The 14,052-nt window shown below is 37.8% G+C and overlaps 1 protein-coding gene across 2 annotated transcripts in view; it reads right to left on the minus strand.

Annotated features, from left to right (window-relative positions):
• The window catches only part of SGCZ (sarcoglycan zeta), a 434,991-nt gene extending 422,825 nt beyond the window's left edge, over positions 1-12,166 (minus strand). Inside the window, exons 1-4 of one of the 2 annotated variants that reach the window (XR_007766444.1) lie at positions 12,112-12,166; positions 11,427-11,529; positions 10,746-10,878; positions 9,872-9,934 (exon numbers count right to left, since the gene is read on the minus strand). The gene's annotated coding sequence lies outside the window, so the exon portion shown is untranslated. Of the gene's footprint in view, positions 9,935-10,745; positions 10,879-11,426; positions 11,530-12,111 lie in introns of those variants that run through there. The other variant, XR_007766445.1, reaches the window with a different exon arrangement.
• Between the last annotated feature and the right edge of the window lie 1,886 nt (positions 12,167-14,052).

Consider the following 14,052-nt stretch of genomic DNA (forward strand, 5'->3'; position numbering starts at 1 on the left):
AAACAGTCAGTGAGACTATTCTCATAAGCAAGATGGTTTAAGTTACACAAAAGCAACAGGAACAATTTCAAATTTTAAGTCATCTATAACATGGGATAACTATGAGCTTAAGATCAATTCAGCCAGCTTTTACTTAGTCAAATCTAGGAAGGCATTTCCACCAAAGACCATAATATCCAGACCCAGGTCTGTGTTGACTAATATTCATTATAAAATGGTCCTCTTTTAGATTTGCTGTGCTTTCAAGCAAGCAGAGTGAAAAAGAACCAGAGCTAGCAGTGGGGGGTGAGGGGGACCCAAAAATAGTTTTAGTTGCTGACGTGCCATTATGTAGTTTTTATTTTCTTCCTTTTGACTCATTTTGTAGGTTTTCTGGGGCTCTAATGTAGCACATCAATGCTGATTCAGTGTTGTCCTTGAACATACGGAGTTCAGTACAGAGACAGAACACTGAAAGAAGCAATTTAGGTTCTTCGTCCAGCGTAGTTTCTTAGGATGAAAGCTGAGAAATCTCACAGGATAAAAGTGTTGTTTTTGAACAGAAGAGATATTGAAGAGCATACTTTACCTGTTCAAGAACTTACTACTCTCTACAATGTTAGTGAATGAACATCTCTATCCACCCCAAAACTGTTTTCCCCTTTCCTGAACCTGCCATGCATACTTTACTGCTTTTTGACACTAAAATTGCACCACAGCATATGGCATACACAAATTTCAGATATGTTCATACATAAATTTAACATTTATAACAACTGGAAGCCTTCTTTCTCCTTTGTTTCTCTCAAGATTTCCAAGTCACTGCTTTAGGAAAACAATGCACAAGTCTGAAGGACAGCTAACATTCCTCAGAGTTCTTGTTTTGGTAGAATTGCTTTTAGCCTAAGTCTACTGATATGTACTGCTGTATAAAAGCTTTTGCTAGCCTATTATCTCTAGGTAAAAATGTGACAGCAGAGATCTGTAACTGGGGTCTTTTACATGAAGCAGCCAAAGTGATCCCTCATTAGAGAGACAAATAGTTATCTCTTAGCAACTAGATAGCATTCACTTTTCACAGCTAATTTTAAGGAAATTGTCCTTGAATGTCTATCCCTGCTTGGGGAAAACAAAAAGAAAAGTGGAAACCGAACAAGTTCTGTTCAGTCAAATAAAAGAAAGGCATAGGGAAGTCTCAATGACTGAGTCTAATTTCCTTTGTCATTTTCAGCTTTTGTTTTTCCAGCTAATACCTTATGACTAATGTATCAGAACAAGTTTTAATGATAATTGTGGATTAGTTTAAATTCACTTCCTCTTTGATCTGAAGCTATATTAAAACCCCAGACGTGATTTGGATATGCTTTACTACCCAAGTCAAATCCTACATTCAGATAAATAAGTTGCCTCTGTGCTGAGGTACAGCAGTATCTTAAGATCCTGGGCTGGACCATAGTTGTTTCTCAGTTGCCAGACAGCCCAGGGTATGGCACAGATCCATAGCAGTAGTAAGAAAGAGGATTAAAACAGCCTGATATAGAACAGACATTTTTAGCTTGCAGGACATTACTCAGCAGCAGCAGCTATAATAGAGAAGTAGAAAGGGGACATACTCAAAGTGGACAGAATACTGAATTTGGGCTGCTCTACCAGCTAGTACCCATAAGATCGAGTGAAAGGAGTTTAAGAAAGTGCATGAAGAGGAGCAGTACACTAGAACCTCCAAAACCTCAGAGCATTACCCAGCTATGTGGACAGCAAAACACTTCAGCTAGGCTGTCATATCAAGTGTTATTGATACAAACAGTTGAGCCACGTTCCTGACACCACACTGAGAAATAAGCTGAAAGAGATAACTGCAAGGCACGAAACACATAACAGCAAGGAAACTAAAAGTCTCCTAAAACCCCAGAGTCTCACTTCAACATACAGTAGAAAACACCCCCCTTCTACCAGGTGAACAGCTGCTGCACACTTCCCTGTGATTTAAAAGCACAGCTATTAACTAAATGCAATTTGGCAGAGGCATCCACTGAGGCTCCCACCAGTCTGCACATGCTGAGACACTCAAATTTTTTGTGTTCCGTTAGATGGCTTTTAAGCTGGTTTTGGCATTCACGTGGAGTTACAGTCACAGCAACCGTATTCTGGACAGTACAGACAGCATGTGAAAGGTCAGCAGTAGGTTTTCAGCATGAATGGCAGTGGGGCTGGTATCCTGAATCAGTACACTCATAATAGTAAGGCTCTCCAGAAGCTCAGCGGAGGGCAAGAATGCCAGATAAACAATACATGTCTATATGTTGTTATTTGGTACCCTCAGATTTGATCCAAAACTACTGACATCCACAAAAAAAGATCTGTTGAAACAAACGTGTATCTTAGCAGGCCCTTTCATTCAACGTCTGCTGCAGAAAGGTTTTTCAACCTGAAAGATTCACCCAAATGACAATATGTAATTAAAGGTACAGATATCAAGACAAGCTGGTCCTCATCCTCTCTTTCACCTTCACATCACTTGAATGTGCAAAAGCTATCCCACAAAAAAAAAAAATTTCAAAGAATAATTACTTGTTCTTTATTGAAAAATTGATTCTACCTAGAAAAGAGAAAAGTTCGTTTATGTCACTTAACTCCATATAGACAAATTGTCTATAGATTAGTTGATTCAAGAAGATTTAATGGCCAATTACTGGTTTGAGATGGAATAGTATCTACAGTGCATGACAGAGGCTGCTAATGAGTTACCTCCATGAAAAAAGGATTCATGAACCAGATGTTCAGGAAACACTACTTGTACTATAAGGTCTTAAACAAGGATTTTTAAAGCTGCCTTCTTTACACAGCTCCTTACTGCTTGCTTTTTAAGAGTTACAAGGATTCATTTCTGTTTTACAACTTAGGAAAGAAAAAACATTTCCTTTTTTCCCTTGCTAATTATTTTGTGATGCCATAGACTATATCAATCAGAGCAAAGCCAGTAGTACAGGAACATTTAATGACATCCATGACTTCTGAGTGCACATGGTCCTGTAATCAGTGGTGTGGCATAAAAGGTACTTATTAATAAGATGAAAAAAAACTGAAGCAGCCAGAGTACCCGTTGCAATACTACTGCAAACAGAAAGAAGGGTTTGCATTCGCTTTCAATCAACACCTGTTATAAAAGATGCCCCATCTGAAAGGATACCTTCCCCTATTCTTCTACTATCTAAGTTACACAAAGCAAAAGTTTCCCCTAGTGGGAAAAAACACAGAGGAAATAAGTTTGAAAATATTTTCTTCAAATAATTTGGAATAACGGTCTTTGGTTTAATCACTTTCTTAAATGACAAACTATTCAATGAGTGTGAATGTTATGGCAAACATCTATGCTTCAGGTATTTCCTTCCTTTCTAAATGCATGCAAATCTCCTGACCAACTAACCTCTCAGGATATGGGGGACGTCACAGGGGGCAGGGGGAAGAGGAGGACTGGGGAACAGGGAACTTCCTTGGAGATGATACAGAGCTGCAGCTAAAGGTGAAGCCAATTATTGTTCAATATAAAACAACAGCTAATTTTGTAGTAACTAATTAAAGGGAAGACATTATTATTGTGTACCTCATTTAGAGAAGTATTTCTTCACATCTTTGTTTTAAGGCTACTACATAATGACAATAAATATTACAAGGGAAATAAATCAAAGTAAGAATAGAGAAGTAAAGATTAAAGAAAAACAAGGTTTTAAGTTAAAATATAGATCAACTTTGAATGTATGAAAATTAAATGGCTTTGAACGAAGTTGTAAAATGTATCTTTCAAAATTCAGTGCAAAATAAGTTATGTTTTCTTTCTGAATGAATGAGACAGTAGAAGGAGCATAAGGAAAGAGGAGCAGACAAGTAGCCCAATAACTAGCTGTATTTACTATATGTAAAGTATATGTACAAGTATGTGCTTGAACACATGCAGGTTATTGGAGAAGATCAATAACAAGCATGGACTGAGCATTAGTGCTAGATACAGTATATGGATTTTCAGTACTTCTTTGTTTAGGGATGGCATTTTGTGTTTTCTGAACCTGAATTTTTGATGTCAAAGCATTGATAAAAATACATAAATCACCCATCTGAAAGAAGCACAGTGCTATCAGCCCCAGCTGTCATTGCTAAGAAGACTGTCAGCTTTATGAGATTCTCCTTTACTCCTCTCTCTACCCCTAAAAAAGCAGAAGTCTTAGAATTAATTCATGTTAGTTATGACATAAGTTAATTATGGCAATTAACATGAGGATACATTTGACCATGAAGTCACTGTAGCCTCTAGTCTCTGACAGAAACTAGCATCTGTTCCAATAAGCTGCTGTAAATTTCATCCTTAGAAAAAACAGCAGGTTAGCATCTTCATCATAAATAGCCTCCTCCTTTTTTTAATCACTAGTGGTATATGTCCATACAGATGCGCATACGTATAGAGATAAATACATACATAAATATGTATGTATATACACATATGCATATTTATGTATCCTGACCAAGGATAAAGTGTCCTTTCACTTGTAGAGGGTTCTAAGTTTTTGCATTCTCTAACTTGTTAGTTCTAGTTATACTGCAATATTTGCATGACGACATTCAAAATGACCCATCCTATGAATCAATAGCAGCAATGCTTTGTACACCCACTCAGAGAGTCAATGCAAGCTCACTAGCATGCTCCAGCTGAGAATCTGGCTCCTCATCTCCACAACAGACAATGAAATCAGGCAAATTCTTTTTGGCAGGTGTAATGGAACACTCTCCTACATGTTATTTTGCAATATTGATAGCTCCTGTCTAAAATGCTAGTTTTAGTGCATTCAATAAGATGTTTACTTTCAAATAAGAAATTAGATTCCTGATAAGGAACTGTATTCTAAGCCAGAGTGCATAAAAATATTTCTTCTCTATTCTCTATCTGTTCCTAGAAGAAAAATTCAGTGATGTTTCAAAGATCATATTAATAGATCCATTATCACATGATTTTTAACAAAACTAGTTTTGAAATCCTTTTCAAGTACTTTTTAGAGGCTGCTGATATTCTTCTTGGTAACATAGTCACCCTCAATTGCTTGTATCAAATGGCAGTCCACAGCTTTGGTACATAGATACATCACCAAATAAGGTACTTCCAAATGGGAAGTGTTGTCTGTGAGCTGGGTATGCTCAGTTTTGTTAGCTTAGTTTGAGTTCCAGGAATCTGGGACAATGAACTGTCCATTTCAATGACACCACATGATGCTCTACTATGATGGTTCTTTCTGATGAGACCCTAGGGCATCACAGCAGTCGTTAATAACTTCCCAGATTTCATGTTCATATGGAATTATAGTATGTAACAGGGATAAGTACAAGCAACTCCCAGGTGGTTGCTGGGATGAAATTCTTCCTTTCTGGTTCCGAAAGCAGTTTGTATTAGAGATCTAGTGCTGGATGCCAGGTGGATGTTTTGACCTGCATGCACTGCCATACATGGAGGTCTTATGTTTCGTTAAAGCAAAAACTACTCTGCAACATGCATTTTATGCTTCATGTGCATGCTGCTTGTTCATTCATTGCACAGGCAAGAACTCCATTAGTTCAATACCACTTTACTAGAGTCCCATAGCAAGCATCTTCAACAACTGCATTCTATATATTAAGTCATATTTCACTAGTGGCATAAGATGTTTTCTCTGAGAAAAAATGTCAAGTGAAATCACTGGTCAAATTGAATCAGTGGGTTAAGGCAGGAATATAGCTAAGTAAACAAAGCCACTGGAACAAAACAGATCTGGCTTCATTATAACCTTCATATTTATACCACTGCACAAAGCAGGTCTAGAGTAGATAGTGATGTAACAGCAGTATTCCCTTCTATATGCAATGTGTAGTACTATGCACAACTGGAAGCAGAGTTAAGGTTATACTGACAGCTAGAACTATGATTTCCTTCACTGTAGATCACTTGAGTCTAAGACAGCAAAATTACTTTAAAATACTTGGTTTATATTGTGTATGCATTGTCTAATGTATGCATATGTATATAAAAACACATTAAAGATTACACTTTGATACAAAATATTTATGAGAGCATTTTGTGCTCAGTCTTTCCTTGATGAGTCTGATATGAAGGTATTTCTTTATTAGATCATCTGGATCCTTTGTTCACAACATTAATTTGCCTATTTATTAGTAAAACAAATTTTGGAGCAGTTTGGTAGTATTTTTCAAGTACCTTCTTAAAATTCTGCTGAGAAGTTTCTTCCCTGAAGTGAATGGTTTATTTGCTCAAGTGGGCAATGAAACTAGTAGCTGTAAGATAAAGGAGTTTAGCCCTGTTGGCAAAAAGATCCCGTTTTAATAACTAAAAAAAAAAGGCTACTGCTATAAGATGCCCTCATCCATAAAATAAGGAAGGAGACAAGGTGTGCCTTCTTTCCATTAAAATGTAAACTAATACTGCATAGTAATTGTTTGAGGCTTGCAATGAGATAGCTGGGTTTTAAATAAGATTGTAAGATTAAGAATAAATTTTACAATAGTATTAATAGAACAGCAAATGAATAGCTACAAATCAACTACAGAAACCACCCCCCACCCTCCAATGAAGACAAAATTAACTATAGCAAGGAGGAGCCTGTGAGAAGGGAGCCTTGATTATCCAAGCACACACTGGCCATCTGATCTCAGATGCTGGCAATAAGTAGGGTAATTATTGGGATAATTACAGTATTGGTTGCCCAGTGTTCCCATATGTTCCATTAAACAAACCTTTGGCATTATGAACAGTTTGTAAGCAGATCTGTCAGAACTAAAATGGAGATACCTGAACTCCTAAAAGGGGTGGCTAAAGCTTAATGAAAGAGAATTAATGGCAACACATGATCCCAAATATCAGCTAAACCAGGCAGGCCCTTGATGGCTTAGCCTTAGAAAGACACAAGGTGATTTCAAACTAATGCAGGCAATTCAGCAAAGTGGCATCTTTGCAAATTCAGCAGCGGACCTAACTTCTTTTAAAAAATCAGATGGTATAACATTTATGAAATAAAACAAGGTTTCTTGTTATGAAGCTTTTCATAGGAAGTGAAAATTCAAGAACATTTAGAGTCATGCCTGTTGTCTCAGATATTGAGTTAGTTAACTAAGTATCTCAGATACTAGGTGTTTAAGTAAAATTCTCACCAGAATAAGCTGCACATGTTATCTTCACTCAACTGTATTAGAGCAGAGAAGAAATTACTTCAGTGAAAGTATATGTATCTCACTGGGTTTTTTTCTTTACAGAGGTACCATTTACACATTTTGGTAAACAGACCTACCCAGTAGGGATTTAGTTTAAAACTCAGCAATGAATTTTTTTCCTAACTACCACCTTAGTGTAGGACAATGGTATCTTTGTAGCCTTCACAGGTATCCAGACCACAAAAAGCATGTCTGATTTTGCAACTTTATATATGCTTTACTTGGACGTTTTGCACCTGGACTAAAACATTCATTTGTCCCTTCCCTCCACCTCTGGCAACAGTGAGTGAATTAAAATAGTAGAACCTGTCTGATTTAGTTAGTCTCTACTTCTGGATCAGTATTGCCTTGTTTCCATGGACAACACAGCCTCTTTATCCCCCAAATAATTTCACCAGGTTTGGGCACACAGAGGTTCTTCTCTGGACCTTCCACCAGCAAAAGTTTATTCTGGGGTACCATTTTCATGTTAAGTTGTTCAGAATATTTTTGCAGAGAAACCTTTACACTGTATTAATCCACTCTCTTCAAGACACTATTCCTACAATAAACTAAGCTTATCTGCAATTCCATTAAAAAAAAGGAAAACACAATAAATTCCAGAAGTGATTAAATAAATCGCTGAATTGGTGCCTAGAGAGATATTTTCATACCATTGCCAATAACTGTAATGTATGCGTAGAAGTACTCTCTTGTAGATAATCAGAAAGCAGCCTTCAAATGGGCCAAGATTTATTTTAGAGTGCAAATCTTATCAAAATAAAAAGCATAGTCCATCTAATTTTGCTGAATGGATTGACAATTTTTATAAAGTTGAAAGAAATATGGCACACACTTTGTGTTGGTTGGATGTAGGTAGGAACTATATCTGTAATAATTATAATAGACCAATTTGAAAGTTTAGACGTTGAAGACACTTATAGGCATCCCGTTCACATGCTTACACAGTTTGTCGTGGCAACCTGAAATGTTTTGACATCTTTATCTCATGGTGCTCAAATTGCTTTATCATCAGATGAGGTACAGCTGCAAATTCAGAGGGGTCTACCACTGTATCAGCCATTATGGACTCCAGCCATATACTCGTATGCCAAATGGGTAGTGAAACACTCCCTACTGGCTGGATATGACAGTTACTCCTTGATCCAAACAACCTTTAATTGTCAAGTCACAGCACATTGATCATACAAAACTTGGTAGAGTGCTCTAACTTTTCATTGTGTCTGGCATAAAGCACTGTCATTATAGTTTGTTACTATTCAAATGTGGTATCAAGTGTCATTTTTATTTTCTTCCAAACAGCTGATGATCCTGGACACCAAAGCTAGCAGCATGGCCTGCTGCAAGGACCATTCAGCATCTGCTGCCATCCCAGCGTCCTCTGGCACAGAGGATTTCCACAAGTTAATCCTTCTTGCAAACCTTTGTTTTCTTTAAGATTTCAGTAAAGAGCAGCTAAGCTATTTGCCCTTACTGTCAAGGTCCAATATCATCACTGTGACAAAGTAAACAAGTAGCTATCTATTTTTATGACTCAATTGAATGCTTGCTTGAAACTTTCTTCCTGTGCCTAACTGGGGGGAATATATCCCCAAAAGAGCTATTCCTTAAGACTGCCTTGTTACCATGCCATTACAGGTCGATCTGCCCTGGTGCACTAGATTTTGTCACTTTTATCTTCTACTTCTGGTTTACCTGTGAATACCACAGAATTTAGCAGCTTTGCATTAAGTTGTCACTGTGGAAAGAACAGTTAAATAGCTCTAATACTTCATGTTACAATTACCAGCATGTTGTGAAATCTCGTTCTCATAAAACCCACTGTGATTTTTTTGAAATATAACAGTTCATGAACAGCTCTTTGAAAAATGACTAGCAATCCACAAATTTTTCCTCTTAGTAGACAGTTGAAATTAATAACATCATACAGCTCACAAAGGTTATAGTAAAACATTACAAATTTTAAGTGAAATATCAGACCAACCATTCTGCATTCTAATGCATCTCCTGATGACTTCCTCATCCCTACCACTTGGCAATAAGCAATTAAGTATTTTGTTATTTCAAAAACAAGTACTCCACATTTCAGAAAGTTGCAGTCTTACACTAAGTATGAAAAAAAGCCTTCCTTAGAAGGACACTATTTGGATTAGTATTTCAAACTGAGTTTCTAATGTTTCATTATTAATATTTCAGATAAGGGTGTCTAAAAAGCATGAAGTCAGAAGGCCAGGAGTCAAGTACTGCTGCGAGCTAGATTCAGAAAACAGGCTCAAAATATAACACTTAGATTTCACTTAGTGCCTCCTGTCATGTCAACAGCCCTTTATGTTGGAAATCACTATTCTAGTGAAGAAAGTTAGACAAATACTCACTTCCTTTTTTTTTGTAGCCCCTGTTAGTACTTCACACAAAATCCAAAGTTTTTTCTTTCAAGACCACACATTTAGTTTCAATTTACTGAATCCCCTGTAAAGGGTACAGGCTTACACAAACATTAAAGAAGAATCCACTTGTTTCTGTCACACATTGCTGAATGAATGGCAAATGCCTTCAGCAGTTTAGGGTTAGGGCTATTTTATCTTGACCACTAAGGGCCCATTTGTGCTTCCTTCTACTCCTCTTTCTTCCATGCCTTCCCCCCCCTTCCCCCTTCTGTTGATATCTCTTCCAGGAGAGCCCTTTCAGGCAGAGACATGGCAGGGCAGTCCTGTGGGCAAAGAAAATGAGAGTAAAGCCTCATGACCTGAGTGAGAACAAAGCTGTTACTTGCCTTAAATATGCTGATACTTTTCTTTCCGACCCAAGACTTAAAAAGAAACGGCAGCTTTTCAACAACTGGAGTAATAAGACTAGATGGTGTTAGGGACCACCTGCACCATTGTATAGCAAGTCAAGGTAACAGTGAAACAGTCATGGTCACAGTGAAATGGAGGGGATGTTCATGAGTGAAGGGACTTTCTCGAGTAACATAATAAAAATAAAATCTGATTTGACAGTCATGTCAGCTTTTCAGAGACATGTTACAACACCCTGAAGATAAAAAGACACTTCTAATGGAATGACTGCTTGCATTTAAGGCTACTTAAGTAAAATCTTTAACAAACAAATCCCACCTCCCACGCACACCCCATACCCAAAAACAACAGGAAGAAAAGTCACCCAAACAGGTAAAGTTTAGATCCCACTAACTGCTACAATTCCCATATAACATTGAATAAAAATAGAAGTGGGTAAGAAGCATCAGAGAAAACTGACAGTGTTTGTCAATACCTCAGCTTAAACTGCCTTTTTATTTATCACATTAAACAATTTTTTTTTTTTTCCAACATCTTGATACACCTCAAGGTCTCAGGGAGGAGGCAAAATGATTGTGCTGTTTGTATAACAGCTACCTGAATAATCTTACAACAGAGAAGAAATATCTCCATCAATAGCAGTGAGCAACCACTCTAGACGACATGGGATTTCAGAGAAATCGTTCCCACAGGCAAGAACTGCAAGTTAGGAACGGTACTCACCTCTTTGTGAGTTTTGCTGATAAGCCAGGTCATGCCTTTCTTTAAATATGAACATTTACATAAAGAGACCAATAGACAGAACTGTGTAATTTCCTTCTGTTATTCAAGGCACTTTGATATACTGATTTTTCCCCTAAAATTTAAGACAAATGCAGAAGTAACTAAGTGTTGCTAACATAAAATAGCACAAAATGATTCAAAGTGACAAAAGTCACTCTCAGAGAAACGAAGCAACTAAAACAACTGAGAAAACCCAAACCTCCTCCACTAGAAGTAAAAATTGGCATTTTCTTCACTATCAAGTGCCGACACAACTGTGGAAAAGTTCAAAGCAACAACTGAGGCTTAATAGGGAGCTTTGGCTTGCTTGAAGACTGGTAGCTGATAGCTTACCAAGCATAGCCTGTACACAGCAGATGCTCTTACAGAAGCTTTTGCATTTTAGTATTAACAGCAAACAACAACCTAATGTTCCCCCGCACACACTAAAGCTTTACCTTTAGACAGGTTCAAACGCTGTTAAAATACTAGAAGTTACAAACACTCAGTTAGTCTTTCACAGCTACCTACAGAAGACTAATACCTATATCTTACCCAGCTGTTTAATCCTTAAAAGGCTGAAGGCAGCTGTAAGGCACAGTTAGATACTCTGAAGATCATTAGAGGGAAAGATGCACCTACCACTGCAGCTGCTTTGGGCAGGAGTCTAAAGACGACGTGCTTCTGGCAATGGTGATGTAAAGAGATTTTTGGATACTTGCAACCTTGCTTGTGCTGGAGAGTCCTGCATAAACAAGCATAATTCATCTGCATAATCATCACAACTCCAGTATTTCAGCTCAATCACACAGGCAGCAATTCTAAGAAAGACTCAGCTGCTGCACCTGCATAGCTCAATTACACATGAACTGTATACACAGCACACTTCAGAAGTGCTGCTTTCACTTCAGAGTGGCTGAGTGCCACAGAGCTGATTGGGGGAAGGGGGCACACAGATATATATTACTGGGGAAAAAAAAAATCTCATATACAAGAAAGTCCAGAGTTATGTTGGCAAATGAACCATTTCAGTTCAGGGACACATCTATAGTGCAGATTTAGATTAAAGGAGAACAGGTTACTCAGCTGTCCTTCTAGTCACTTGACATGAGACCTCCTCCACAGATTAAAAGTACTTTAACTTGCTTTCCAGAAGCTTGTGTTTCATAGTTTGAGGAACTGTTGACAGACAAAGTTAGTCCTTGAACTTCCTTCCTTATGCTTCCCTTCTCCCCCACCCTAATTCAGGACTTGAATTACAAGCTGTTTAGACATACCACACACCTCTCATAAAAAAAAAAAAAAAAAACCACAACAAAACACCTACCTACTTTCAACACAATAACTTCATGTCACCTACTAAATTAGCTCCTTGCTTTGCTCTCCAACACTCTTCAAGAACCTCTGTCCCTGAAACAGCTTTTAAATAACACACCAACTCACCCTTTCCCCTTCATTTGGAACTGGTGAGATTAATTAGAATCAAAGAGGTTAATTAGAATCAGATGCTTAAATTTCCACTTTGGGCTGGTTTCTGTTGTTACACGAATGTAAGACTGAAGTCATATTTAGAAAGAAAATTTGATCTCTTCAATAATTTCTCTAATGTTTTCCTCTAGCCATATATAACTAAACCGTGGAAAGCAGCTTGAAAGAAAAGGGTCTGGTGGATAACAAGTTGGCCATGAGCCAGCAACACGCCCCTCTGGCAAAGGCGGCCAACAGCCTCCTGGGCTGCTGAGTGTTGCTAGCAGGTCGAAGTGGGGAGCCTTCCCCTCTACTCAGCTCTGGTGAGACATATCTGGGGTGCTGGCCTCCTCGATACAAGAAGCAGTTGGACATACTGGAGCAAATCCAACAAAGGACCACAAAGATGATTAAGGGAGTGAAGCACCTCTCATATGAGGTCCAAGCTGAGAAAGCTTGGACTGTTCAGCCTGGAGAAGAGAAGGCTCAGGGGGATCTCATCATGTATATAAAAATCTGATGGGGAGAGGTAAAGAAGATGAAGCCAGACTCTTTTCAGTGGTGCGCAGTGACAGGACAAGAGGCAATAGGCACAAATTGAAATGCAAGAAATCCTGTTTAAATGCAATAAAACATTTTTCTTGTGAGGGTGGTCAATATTGACACAGGTGGCCCGGAGAGGTTGTGGAGTCTCCATCCTTGCAGATATTTGAAACCTAACCAGGCATGGCCCTAACCTATTCTAGGTGACCCTGCTTTGAGCAGGGGGGTTGAATTAGATGATCTTGTGAAGTCCTGGCCAACCTCATTTGTTCTAACTGTGTGATGTTGTACGGTAATTTTGGAAAAACTCCTTCTGAAAAAATATAATAAATGTGAAAAATTCCAAATATAAAAAATCTTTATAGCTGCCAGAAAAAATGTTTCTGCATACAGAGAACTGCTCTTTCAAGTATTTTTGTACCTTTTAAGATAGAGAAGTCAAACAAGCATGATTTTAAAGGAAATGACAGGCAAATGTCTATTTTTAAGCTTGTAAGAGAATATTAAATTAGCAGTCATATAATGAAACAAAGCTGTTCAGCTAATAATCTTCTCTCCTGAGTCTTGCAAACCAAGTTCACTTTTTCATGAAATTCAACTCTGCAAGGATCATTCAATGTGAAAACGCATTTGAACATGCAATTTAAATATTCCCAAATATTCCTCTGAAGGGCTCTCTTAAGGTATTTCTGTGGTTGGGTTCCATTATCTCTCCTGTATCGTAACCCAATTCTATTAATTGCAGAGAGTGTAAAATAGCAGCCTGTTGCATGTTTAACCAGAGAAGCAGGAAAGACTTTAAGAAACAAACATATTCAACATTACAGCTAGGTTGTAAGATTACAAGATGTGATTGAAGTTATTCTGGTTTTCACTTCACGATGTCCATTCAAAAAGAGGTCGAACCATCTTGGGAAGTTATGTCTTTCAGGAAATCTATAAATAATGCAGCCCGTACTACTATCATTGTAGAACATTACTGTCTGAAAAAATAATTAGTTTACTTCCGGAGAGAGTTATTCATAGTGTCCAAGTCTCTAAGTAAGTAGCTCAGCCTAGCTAAGTTTTCTTATTGAAAATCCAGAGTCTAAACATTTGAAAATAGACGCTAAAATAAGAAGAAAAGGATGAAACTACCTATTCATAGACTTGACAAACTTTTATGTGTTTCAATGGTAGAGAATAAATGACTTATTCCTGTCTCTATTGAAGTTACTGGCAAATTTCCCGTTATCTTTAATGAAGGGAGGGACAGTCA

This window comes from Gymnogyps californianus, chromosome 4 (assembly GCF_018139145.2).
Source record: "Gymnogyps californianus isolate 813 chromosome 4, ASM1813914v2, whole genome shotgun sequence".
NCBI lineage: Eukaryota > Metazoa > Chordata > Aves > Accipitriformes > Cathartidae > Gymnogyps > Gymnogyps californianus.